Here is a 12,072-nt window from a genome sequence, read left to right as displayed (position 1 = left end):
TGTTGCCACTCAAGTTCCCTAGGGAACTGATGCAAATGGTAATGCTAAGAGACCTGGCTCCCTCTAAGCAGCTCTAAACATCACACCAGATTGTTTGCCTGAAAATTCCTTCTGACTGAGACTAGATGCCAGTCGTTGGATGGTAATCAACTTGCATGTTGCCAATCTTATATTCCTTCCTGGATTCTTAACTTATGTTGGTGGTCTAAAAGTTCAACACTCAAACTCTCTATCAGTGAGTTGCAGCAAGTATATGTATAAATTATGTATCATATTACGTATATATAATATGTATATATATATTATATATATAAACATATAATATATATATATATATAATATATATATATATAAACTATATATAAACATTCAGTACTATCCACTCTACTAGATATTTCAGGCCTCCATGTGAGGGAGATGAGAGAGCCAACATGCTTGTTCTTACCCTCTAAAAAGAGGTTGAATACCAACCTGCTTTCCCACTTCCTTGGTCAAGACAAAAAAGCTAAGTGAAGATATTTTTCTGCTACCTGGATTTATCTTTGTGTTACCAAAGTTTGCTCCCTAAAAAGTAGCCCTTGAAGATTTTCTATCCTTTGTGGAAATAAAAATAGCATTTTTTTAAAGATAGCATTTTATACCTATTAAATTAGTAAAATTTCATTATAAATCACTCATCGCTAGAATGTTTGTAGTGAAATCAAGTATGTCTGATGGTATTATAATTTATAAGATCCTTTTGGAAAACAGTTGAAACATTTGTGAGAACACTAAAAAATTTTCAGACCCTTTCATGGTAAAGGGTCTAATATCAAACTAAAAAGCTTCTTCACTGCAAAGGAAACAATCAAGAACATGAGAGAGGGCTGTGGCTGTGGCTGTGGCTCAGCAGTACAGCGCTCGTCTAGCATGTGTGAGGCCCTGGGTTCGATCCTCAGTACCACATAAATAAAAAATAAAGGTATTGTGTCCACCTACAACTAAAAACAAAACAAAAAAAAAGAACAGAGAACCTACAGAATGGGAGAAAATTTTTACCACACGTAACTCAGAGCATTAATCTCCAGGATATATAAAGACCTCAAAACAACCTACCATCAATAAAACAAATAACCCAATTAATAAATGGGCAAAGGAACCGAACAGACACTTCACATAAGAAATACAAATGGTCAACAAATATATGAAAAAATGTTCAAAAACTCTAGCAATTAGAGAAATGCAAATCAGAATGGCAATCATCAAAAATACAGGAAACAATAAATGTTGGTAAGGATGTGGGGGAAAGGTACACTCATATATTGCTGGTGGGACTGCAGATTAGTGCAACCACACCAGAAAGCAGGATAGAGATTCCTCAGAAAATTTGGAATGGAACCACCATTTGATCCAGTTATTCCACTTCTCAGTATATACCCATAGGATTTTTTATAATTATTTTTTTATTTGTAGTTAGACACAATACCTTTATTTTATTTATCTTTATGTGGTGCTGAGGATCAAACCCAGGGCTTCCCATGTGCTAGGCGAGAGCTCTACCACTGAGCCACAACCCCAGCCCCTCCCTACCCATAGGATTTCAAATCAGCATACTAAGGTGATGCAGCCACATCAGTATTTATAGCAGCTCAATTCAGAATAGCCATGCTATGGAACCAACCTAGGTACCCTTCAACTGATGAATGAATAAAGAAAATGTGGTATATATACACAATGGAATATTACTTGGCCATAATAAATGAAATTAAGGCATTTTCCAGTAAATGGATGGAACTGGAGACTATTGTGCTAAATGAAATAAGCTAATTCCAAAAAACCAAAGGCTGAATGTTCTCTCGGCCAAATGTGGTTGCAAACACACAATAAAGCTGGGGAGGGGAATGAATAGAAGTTCACTGGATTAGACAAAGAGTATTGAAGAGAAGGGAAGAGAGATGGGAATAGGAAAGACAGTAGAATGCATTGAACTTAATTTTCCTATGTTCATATATGAATACACAACCAGGGTAACTTGACACCATGTACAATCACAAGAATGGAATCCTAATTTGAATAAGTTATACTCCATGTATGTATAATATGTCAAAATATACTCTGCTGTCATGTATATCTTAAAAAAACAAACAATTTTTTTTCAAACCCTTTGAGCTAATGAATCCACCATTGAGAATTTATCATTCAACAAAGGCAAAAAAAAATTGTATATAAGAAACTGTCACAACAGAATTAATACCATAGTAGCAAAAGGAAAACCTGGAGACAACCTAAATCCTGACCCAAAGGGAATCATGATTAAGTTCAAGGAATATTAATTTTCCATTAAGATGATAAACATGGAGGCCATATGGAAATGTGGAGCAATGTTTGCTATAATATTAAATTTTAAAAAAGGGTAGAAAATCAAATGATAAGTCCATTGGCATCACAGTCATCTTAAGCTATCTATGCCCAATTCTAACAATTTAATAAGAGAAAGCATCACATGTCAGAATGGGAAGTTATGTTCTTTCAGAGAGAAGCTAAGTCTTGAATCCACTGATGTAAAATAACAACTCAAGAAAACAGTTTAATTCTGAACCAAATATGAGCAATCATGACTTGGAAACAAGGATTCAAGTTACCTGGACAAAAGAAAGTCATGAATTGATATATTTACCAATTACATTGGTGGAAGCATTAGGTTGAAGGCTACCACAATGTGGGGAAATCAGTTCTATAGGTTTCAGATGTTGTAATATTCTTAGAATGAGGGTTGGCAGAGGCTAGAGGTGTGCTAAGCTTAGTGATACATTCCTAGAAATTTACATAATAGTCATGAGAATGTTAGGCCAGATACAAAAGTTAAGGTAAATATCTACTAAAGACCCTAAGATAACATAAGATAAGGTTGGCTCTCAACCTATAACATTGTATCTCTCTATGATCATGATGTTTTAGTCAGTCAAGGTCAAGCAGTCTGCAGTATCTTCAATATAGTTCCACCTTCTTCAGAGAACTTCACAAACCTCAAACTGTGGAGGATGCATTTGGAGATCGTTACTATCACTGGGATGAATCTTACAAGCCTTTACTTGGAATCTTTTTTCCAACATCCTCTTCACCTATAGCTCTGGGAATAAGAAAACCTGCCTTGCAATTTGGTTTTTCCCTTTTCTTAAGGTGACAAGATTGGCTAAGCCAAGAGAGGTTTTATTCCTGAGTGGAAACCACTATCTTTAGAATTGGGGATTTGGGGAGAGGAATCCCTGAATCATTTTCATGTGTGTGAGAAACCAAACCAACCTGAAGAGAACTTTGAAAGGAATAATTGAAGCTGTTTTGGATAGCCTTTCCTGGGGCCCAAGTGCAGATTCTAGACACAAAGGTGGCTCTGCCCTCCCACCCACTTGGACCATCTTCAGGAAAGAGGCTGAGCAGAGATATAGTTACTGGGAGGAATGTGCAAATAAAATGATGATCTTTGTGTTCTTTTTCAATTCTGAGATTTAGTGATTTCTCTAGAAATGTGCTATTGGATTTACAGGACTTGTGTCATGTAAAATTCATGTGCTGAAGTGATAATCTCCAGTATGCCTATATGTAGAGATAAAGCCTATAAGAAGGCAATTAAGGATTAAGGCTAAATGAGGTTACTAGGGAAGGGCCTTCTGTGAGAGGATGAGAGTTTTTATCAGAAGAAATACACAGAGCTCCAACAAGCTCTCTCTCCTCCTCCCTTCCCTCTGCCATGGTGAGGATACAGGGAGATGGTGGTTGTCTGGAAGCTCAGAAAAAGGCCCTCACCAGAACCTGACCATGCTGGCACCCTGATCTCAGACTATCAGCCTCTGCAACTGTGAGAAAGTAACTGGTTTTTGTTCAAGCCATCCAATCTGTGGTGTTTCCTTAGGGCAGCCCAAGGTGATGAATAAAAACCTTTGGGGCAGTATCTGATACCCCCAATTTACTTCATTGACTCACAATAACTCCAGCCATATTTATTGTAATTTCATTAATTTTGCATCCATTGGTTTTTTTTTTTTTTTGGGGGGGGGGAGAAGCGTACCGGGGATTGAACTCAGGGGCACTCAACCACTGAGCCACATCCCCAGCCCTATTTTGTATTTTATTTAGAGACAGGGTCTCACTGAGTTGCTTTGCACCTCGCTTTTGCTGAGGCTGGCTTTGAACTCATGATCCTCCTGCTTTAGCCTCCGTAGCCACTGGGATTATAAGTGTGTGCCACCAGGCCACACATCTATGTTTCTTTAATCCTTACCACCCAAGTAAATTGATGACAATTTTTGCTGGGTTTTGCTAAAATTAGAATAATGGATTCTCCAGATAACAAGATCAAAAGCAGTAAACTCCAGAGTCTTCTAAGAATCACTTAATCTTTCTGGGCATTGATGACCTCAACTGAAAAACAGGAATAGTATTTGTTCTATTTCACAGATTGCTTATAAGGATCAACATCTACCCACGGTCCCCTATGGGAAGTGTAGGTGCTGAGCAAGCATTGCAGAGCCCAGATCTTATTCCTGGAGCCCAGAATTAGGGGAGGCCAGAAAGGAAAGAGCAGAGGGTAAGGGTCCATAATTTTTATGTAATTTTTTAATTTAATTATGACAGTGGAATGCATTACAATTCTTAGTACATATATAGAGCACAATTTTTCATATCTCTGGTTGTATGCATAGTATATTCGCACCAATTCATATCTTCATACCTGTACTTTGGATAGTAATGATCATCACATTCCACCATCAGTAATTACCCCATACCCCCTCCCTTCCCTTCCAACCCCTCTGCCCTATCTAGAGTTCCTCTATTCCTCCCATACTCCTGCTCCCTATCCTGCTATGAGTCAGCCTCCTTCTATCAAAGAAAACATTCAGTAAACAAACACAAAGGTTCAGGGTTCCAGTGCTAAGATAACATGTAGGCACTGACCTCGAATACTGCCAGTGTCTTGTGGTGGAGGTATGTACTGGGCAAGCTGAACAAATGACAAAATGGAGCAGAAGTGGCCACAACTTGCCTTATAGACAGACCACCAGGTAAAGTGCAAATGGAGTTAAGTTGGGGTGACTCAAATAGCATGGTATTAAATAAAGTCATTACCATGGGAATTTGTTATTTTTAAAAACAAACCTCCCAACTCCACTCCTTCAGTGAATCAAGGTGCAGGCAAGCCTGAGAATCATAGACATTAATGATGAAGTAGGGGGAGTGGTATCAGGACTTGGGTATGAGGTTCTGGAAACTTCCTTGGATGTGCATTGGATAAAATAGTTATCAAGCATTGATTTGTTTTCTTCATCCTTTCCCCTTCCCATAATGCACAGCTGAATGAAAATAACCAGCAGGTTCAGCACCCACTGGTCAGGCTCCCTGGTTGTGGACCTTCAGCCTTTTCCCAAGGCACATTTATACTCCAATGTCCCCACCCAATGCCGCTCTACTGAGCTGGGAGGCCAGGTCTCTGACCCTTGGGTAGCAGAATCTGACTGGACATTCCACAGGGCCCACTTGCTTTAACAAGTCACTTTAATTAGGACATCGAAGTAGTGTCACCAGGATGCTTAGAATCAGAGACTCAAATTTGAGATCATAGAAATTTTACACCCTCAGGGTTATACAAAATTACATACAAGAGGAAGTGAGGGGAAAGGGAAAAATAATACAAGGGGGAGAAATGGATGACAGTAGAGGGGGTAGAGAGAGAATAGGGGAGGGGAGGGGAGGGGAGGGGGGATAGCAGAGGATAGGAAAGGCAGCAGAATACAACAGACACTAGTGTGGCAATATGTAAATCAATGGATGTGTACCTGATGTGATTCTGCAATCTGTATACGGGGTAAAAATGGGAGTTCATAACCCACTTGAATCAAAGTGTGAAATATGATATATCAAGAACTATGTAATGTTTTGAACAACCAACAATAAAAATTTAAAATAAAATAAAATAAAATAAATTTTCTCCTAATAAAGCAACTAAACATTTAGTTATAGTAAAGTATGTTGAAAAAACAAAAATGTCTGTGTAGATTCTCATTTTACCAAAGAATCTGTTCCAACTGAAAATGGAAAAGGACAAGAATTCCAAGACCAGCCCATTAGAGACACCTAGTCTGAAGCAGGGAGGCAGATTGTTCTGAACTCCATTGACACTTGCACTCAGAGTTATTTGGTTTGACTGACTGCCAAATTCTGAAATTCAAAAGAGTATCACAAGTTGGGAAAAGGGGCCAGCATTCCTAGGGTTGAATTCCCAGAATTCTCTAATTTATTGTAAGCCTCTCTCTATAAGGTCAGCCCCTCTCCATGGTGGTTTGGTTTTAGAGACAGTTCCTCTTCTTGCTACAAAGAATGTTAGGGGGATTCTGATGATAGAGGCATCAACAATGTTGACCACCCACAGACTTGAATTTGGAAATATAAACTTCTCCCAGAAGTCACCACCACAGTCATGTCTGAAGCTTCCAGGATGGAGCAACCCCCACATGCCAGAGGCAGCTTTGCTCATAGGCCTGTTGTGAAATACATGAGAGCTGGCATTTCCTTCTTTTAAAAATGTTTCATTGCAATCCAGTGTAAACATCAATCTGGTTAACAGTAACTTACAACGCCATGAAGCTGGATTTCATCTTTGAAACCTCCACTTTTTTTTACCCCATATTCAAACTTTTACCATGTCCTGTTATATTTTTACTTCTAAATTACCCACCAAGAAACAAACTACTTCTCTCCTCCACTGCCACCACCATGGCCAAGTCAACTTCATGTCTCTTTTCTGTAGCCACCAGAACCTCCCTACTGTTCTTTCTCTCTCTCTACCTATTTTGCCCTCTCCTCCCCACAAAATCTGTTTTTCAGGTTATCATCAGAAAGATGGTTTCAGCACACAAATCTGATCACATATCACCACCCTCCCCTTGCTGAAAACGTTCTGCTCTAAGGCTAAAGCTCAAAGCCCTTCCCTTGGCCCCTCATGCCTCCACAGCCTCACCTGGACCACTCCTCATCTGTCCTCCTAGCTCCCCTCACTCTCTCCATCCCCTCCCTGTCTGATGATCACAGTTCACATGGTACTTAGCAAAGTTTCTCTTGAGGACCCCCAATCTAGGGCAGTTCTCTTTGTTTTAAGCTTTCATTAATCATGTTTTCCCCCTTAGGAGCAATTATGTCCATTTATAATTACACATTTATGAGTGTGATTAGTTGATGAAGATCTGCCTCCCTTACTGGTCCCTAGGCTCCCTGAGCACAGGGCCAAGTGCCTTCACCATTGAACCTCTGGGGCTTTACCTGGCACCTGGCACATAACTGGGTTTCTCACAGAACATTTATTGAGTGATTTTCAGAGAAGAAGAAATTGTGTGGGAAACACAGAAAACTGAGAATCCAAGTTTTGTGAGGTTTTGTTTTGTTTTGTTTTGTTTTCTTGTTACAATTCTGGGGATTAAATCCAGGGACACTGTATCACTGAATTACACCCCAAAGCCCTTTGTAGTCTTTTTATTTTGAGACAAGATCTTACTAAATGGCCCCAGCTCAATCCTCTTGCTTTAGCCTCCTGGAGTAGCTGCAATTACAGGTGTGTGCCACCTCACCCAGCCACAAGTTCTTTTTCTTTTTATATAGTTTTTTTTTTTTAGTTACAGTTGGACACAATACCTTTATTTATTTATTTTTATGTGGTACTGAGGATCAAACCCAGTGCCTTTCACATGCTAGATGAGTACTGAACCGCTGAGCCACAACCCCAGCTGTCCACAAGTTCTTAAAAAAAAAAAAAAATGCACAAATGAAAGACTGAAGGCAAGTGTTCCCAAACTTCAAGACAAATAAAACTCAACACATAATGGATGAGATTATCTGTGCATAAAATCCAGAGGGGAAAGTCCTAACAGGCTTCCAAATCTACAGGGAAAAGGCTGAGCAGTTGTTAGAAACTAGAATGTTTGGCCAAAAGTCAGAGAGGTGGGAGAGAAGGGCAAAGAGCAGTGAGGTCCTGGGCACAAACCTGTGTCACATTCTGTCAACAGAGACTACTTTGCAAAGTCTGTCAGAGAGGTTAATGGGCACAATTAAAGGGAACCCAGGGCGGGACAATTTTTATCAAGCAACCAAAACAGATGATTTATAAATGTGTCAGGAATGGAGAGTTGGAAGTAAGTAATGCAGCAACCTGACAATTCAACCAGAGTCTATCTGACAAAAACGCATGTTTTCTACAAGAAAGGAAGGAAACCCAAGAGTCAGAACTTTCCACTCCCTGTTGGCTGAAGGCAGATTAGAGCTAATTTTATTGACAATCAGTTGATGACCCTGTCCACCAAAGTCATCCACACCCCTATGCTCTAGTTTCAGGTCTCCCAGGCAGCCTTGATCATAGACTGCCTTTTCTACTCTAGGGCAGAGAAAAAAATGACAAACTGTGGAGGTTGAAGAATAGCTTCCTCAAATGCCCACATCTTCATCCACCTGGAACCTGTGAATATTTTACTTTATGTGGCAAAACAGATTTTGCAGATATAATTAAACTAAGGATCTTGAAATAAAAGAGATTATATTGGATTATCCAGATGAGACAGATGTCACAAAAAAAGGAAAAGGGTCACCAGAATTGGAGAAAGAAAGAAACTGGAAGACATGTGCTGCTGGCATGAAGATAAGTAAAGATAATGGAATATTACTCAGCCATAAAAAGAATGACTTTACGACTTTTGCCCATAAATGGATGGATCTGGAAACTTTATGCTAAGTGAAATAAGCCAATCCCATAAAAACCAAAGGCCAAATGTTTTCTCTGATATACGGGTGCTAACAGACAACCAGGGGGTAGAGGGGAAGAATGGAAGTTCAGTGGATTAGACGAAGTGGAATGAAGGGAAAGGAGGGGGTTTAGGAAAGACAGTAGAAAGAATCTGACAAAACTTCCTTATGTTCACATATGAATACACCACCAGGGAAACTCCACATCATGTACAACTACAAGAATGGGATCCTAATTACATACATATATGTATAATTTGTCAAAATGCACTCTACTGTCATGTATATCTAAAAAGAATGAATTTAAAAAATTAAATGTGACTACGATAAAAGGAGTGGGGGAGAAGATAGGTGAAGCGCCAAGGAACAAGGGTGGTCTCTGGATACAGGAAAAGGCAAGGAAATCAATTCTTCCCTTGAGCTAGCAGATGGAATGCAGACCTGTCCACACCTTGATTTTGGACCAGTAAGACTGATTTCAGACTTCTGACCTCCAAAACTGTAAGAAAATAAAAGTGTTTTTGAAGCCACAGTTTGTGGTAATTTGCTACAGCTGCAGTAAGAAACAAATAGGCCAAAGAACACGAATACAGTATCTGGTCAACAGATTAGTACCTAGATCATACAGGAGAATTAGGCCAGTGTCATTTAGTTGCGCTGAGCTAGAATACCCTCGGAGGGTTGAGAAACCATGTTTCTGGATCTGGTAAACCAAGAACCAGTATGACTGATCTCAACCTTTGTAAGCTTCCCAGGCCGGGGAAGCCTAGCCTGGCCTGAGGAACTGCTAGCTCTTCCTTACAAAGACCATGCTGACTGGTCCCTGATAGTTACTCATCACATGAGGGCTGTTGGTTGAGCCCTTGGGGATAGAGCATTGACTATGGTTCCAGGGAAGCCTGAGTTCAAATCCTCTCTCTGCTCCACTTAATTGTCACATGATCATAAGTGGATTATTTAGCTTCCTTTAATCATAGTTTCCTAACCTGTAATGGAGATGACATCTTTCTGTTCACAGTGTTGTTGTAAAGATTGATAGAAATAAGCTATAATGTTTAACACCAAACACAGAGAGGCATCCAATCAAGGTTGCCTCTGCCTGCCCCGTCCCAGGGATTCTCTCCTGTGCTCACCTCTTTCTATGCTGGACTCCTCAGCTACTTGCTCTTCAATCTTGTAAGACCCTTAGTGGCCCTGTCTTCTGTTTGATCCATGGCTCTAAGTCAGTGACCTTATTTATCACAATCCTAGTGGTCCGATGTTTTGGTTGGTGTTCCCCTGAAGTGGAACTTGAAACAGGGATTTCAGTACAGGTGGTTTGCCTGAGAGATGATCCCAGGAAACACCAGTGGGTAAGTGAGGCAGGGGGAAGAATAAATGATGTGTGATTGTGCAGGTTACCACTGGGGCTGGAGCTCTGGGGAACAGTATTATCCCACCTGAGGGGCAAGGGTACAAAGCATTTTACTACTCCCATCAGTCCTTTCAAGGAGAAAGCCATTCTGCCCTTAGTTCCATCCGTTAGTTGTTTTGTTTTGTTTTTGAGACAGGATTGTGCTATGTTGCAAGGCTGAACCTGGACTCTGGGCTCAAGTGGTCCCCCCATCTCAGCCTCCCAAGTAACTGGAGCTAAAGGCTTATACCCCATGTCCAGCTCCGGAAGTCTATTTTGAAGGGGTAGCAGTTATTCGCCAACATTTCCTGCCTGCTATGCTCATGGGCAGGACATGCTCTAGTACCAGAGTTTTCAGGCAGGTGCTGGCAATTGGAAGGGGTTTGGGGGAGATGTGAGACAGCTTCTGCCTCAACTGGGGAGTGTCACTTTGATCACAGCTTCCACTCTAGTTTTGCCCATTTCTTAACCAATAATGAGCTCAATGTGCTTATTACATTATTCTGGCCTAACTGCATCCTACACTCAGGCTCCAATTCACAAACTGATAAATGAAAATTTTAGATATTATTGTATGTATTTATCCAATATGATGTTTTGATATACATATAGATAGGGTTATGATGAGAAGAAAGACCATTTACCCAGCAAAAATCAGAGGATGCTTCCCTGATCTGTGCTTTCTCTTTCTCTTTCATATGTCACTCACCACGACCTCCATTTGGCAAGTTTTAAAGGCTACTGACTGTTTACATCAAAAGCTGTACAGTACTAAGAAAAACTTTTCATCACCTTTAAGATCCCTAATTTCCGGGCTGGGGATGTGGCTCAGGCGGTAGCGCGCTCGCCTGGCATGCGTGCGGCCCGGGTTCGATCCTCAGCACCACATACAAACAAAGATGTTGTGTCCGCCGAAAACTAAAAAATAAATATTAAAAAAAAAAAAATCCCTAATTTCCCCCCGACCCCACAACTACCTCAGTTATTATTATGGCCTAGTTGTATTCCTTAGTATACTGAAAAACACCCAGATCATTGAGAACTCTAATTGACAGAAATCTGGAAAATAGACAAGTCTCCGCATTAAATGATTGCTTATCACTTATGGGCCAGGCTATATGGGCAATGACCAAACAGACTCCATTTCCCCTGAGACTCCTGAGCTTCTCCCATAAGAAAACTCCTTATCCTGCTTAGCACACCCTACTTAGAAATGCAAATGTTTCTGTTCTTCTTATACAGTGTGTAAAAATGTTACCTTTTTGGTTCCCATTTTTCTTGGACAATGTATCCTGTTAGAGTTTGATTGTCTAGATGTTAGTAACCATTATTTAATTTGTACTCAACTAGGGTTGTTTTGACCCACTTCCCCTTCTGCTTATGATTTTAGATCTCATGACATTTGTTTATGGTTTTGAATCATAGCAACAGTCACTTATGAATAATGTAATTTTGGACTACAAAGGTATACCCTAATCCTTGGAGGGGGTCAAGGGTGTAGACTTGTAGCCTGCCCATTTGCCCAGCCAGCTGGTGGATCTGGACTGTCAGCTGGTGAAAAAAGACGGTTCTGTTTCTTGCTTTAAGACTGACTCAGTGATTTACTGCAATCTTGCCATAACAAAAGTACTGACAAAGGAGTTTAACAGAAATGTCCAGATCTGAAGATCTTACTCTGACTCCCTGGTAAAAATAAATAAATAAATAAATTTAAATGTGTTGAGTGCCTATTGAGTATAGAGCACTGTGCTGGGGTCTGTAGGGCACAGACTGAGGCTCCAAAAGCTTCCAGAAAGAACTTCCCTTCTCCAAAACAACTCTGAAACTATCCCAACTTCCAATGTCAGAGTTTGATTGTTTTGCTTATTTTCTGCCTTTTCCATTACTGCCTTCTCTAATGAACCTTGTGGTAGGAGATT

Source organism: Marmota marmota, unplaced genomic scaffold, assembly GCF_001458135.2.
Source record: "Marmota marmota marmota unplaced genomic scaffold, marMar, whole genome shotgun sequence".
In the NCBI taxonomy this organism is placed as follows: Eukaryota; Metazoa; Chordata; class Mammalia; order Rodentia; family Sciuridae; genus Marmota; species Marmota marmota.
This window is presented reverse-complemented; position numbering follows the sequence as displayed.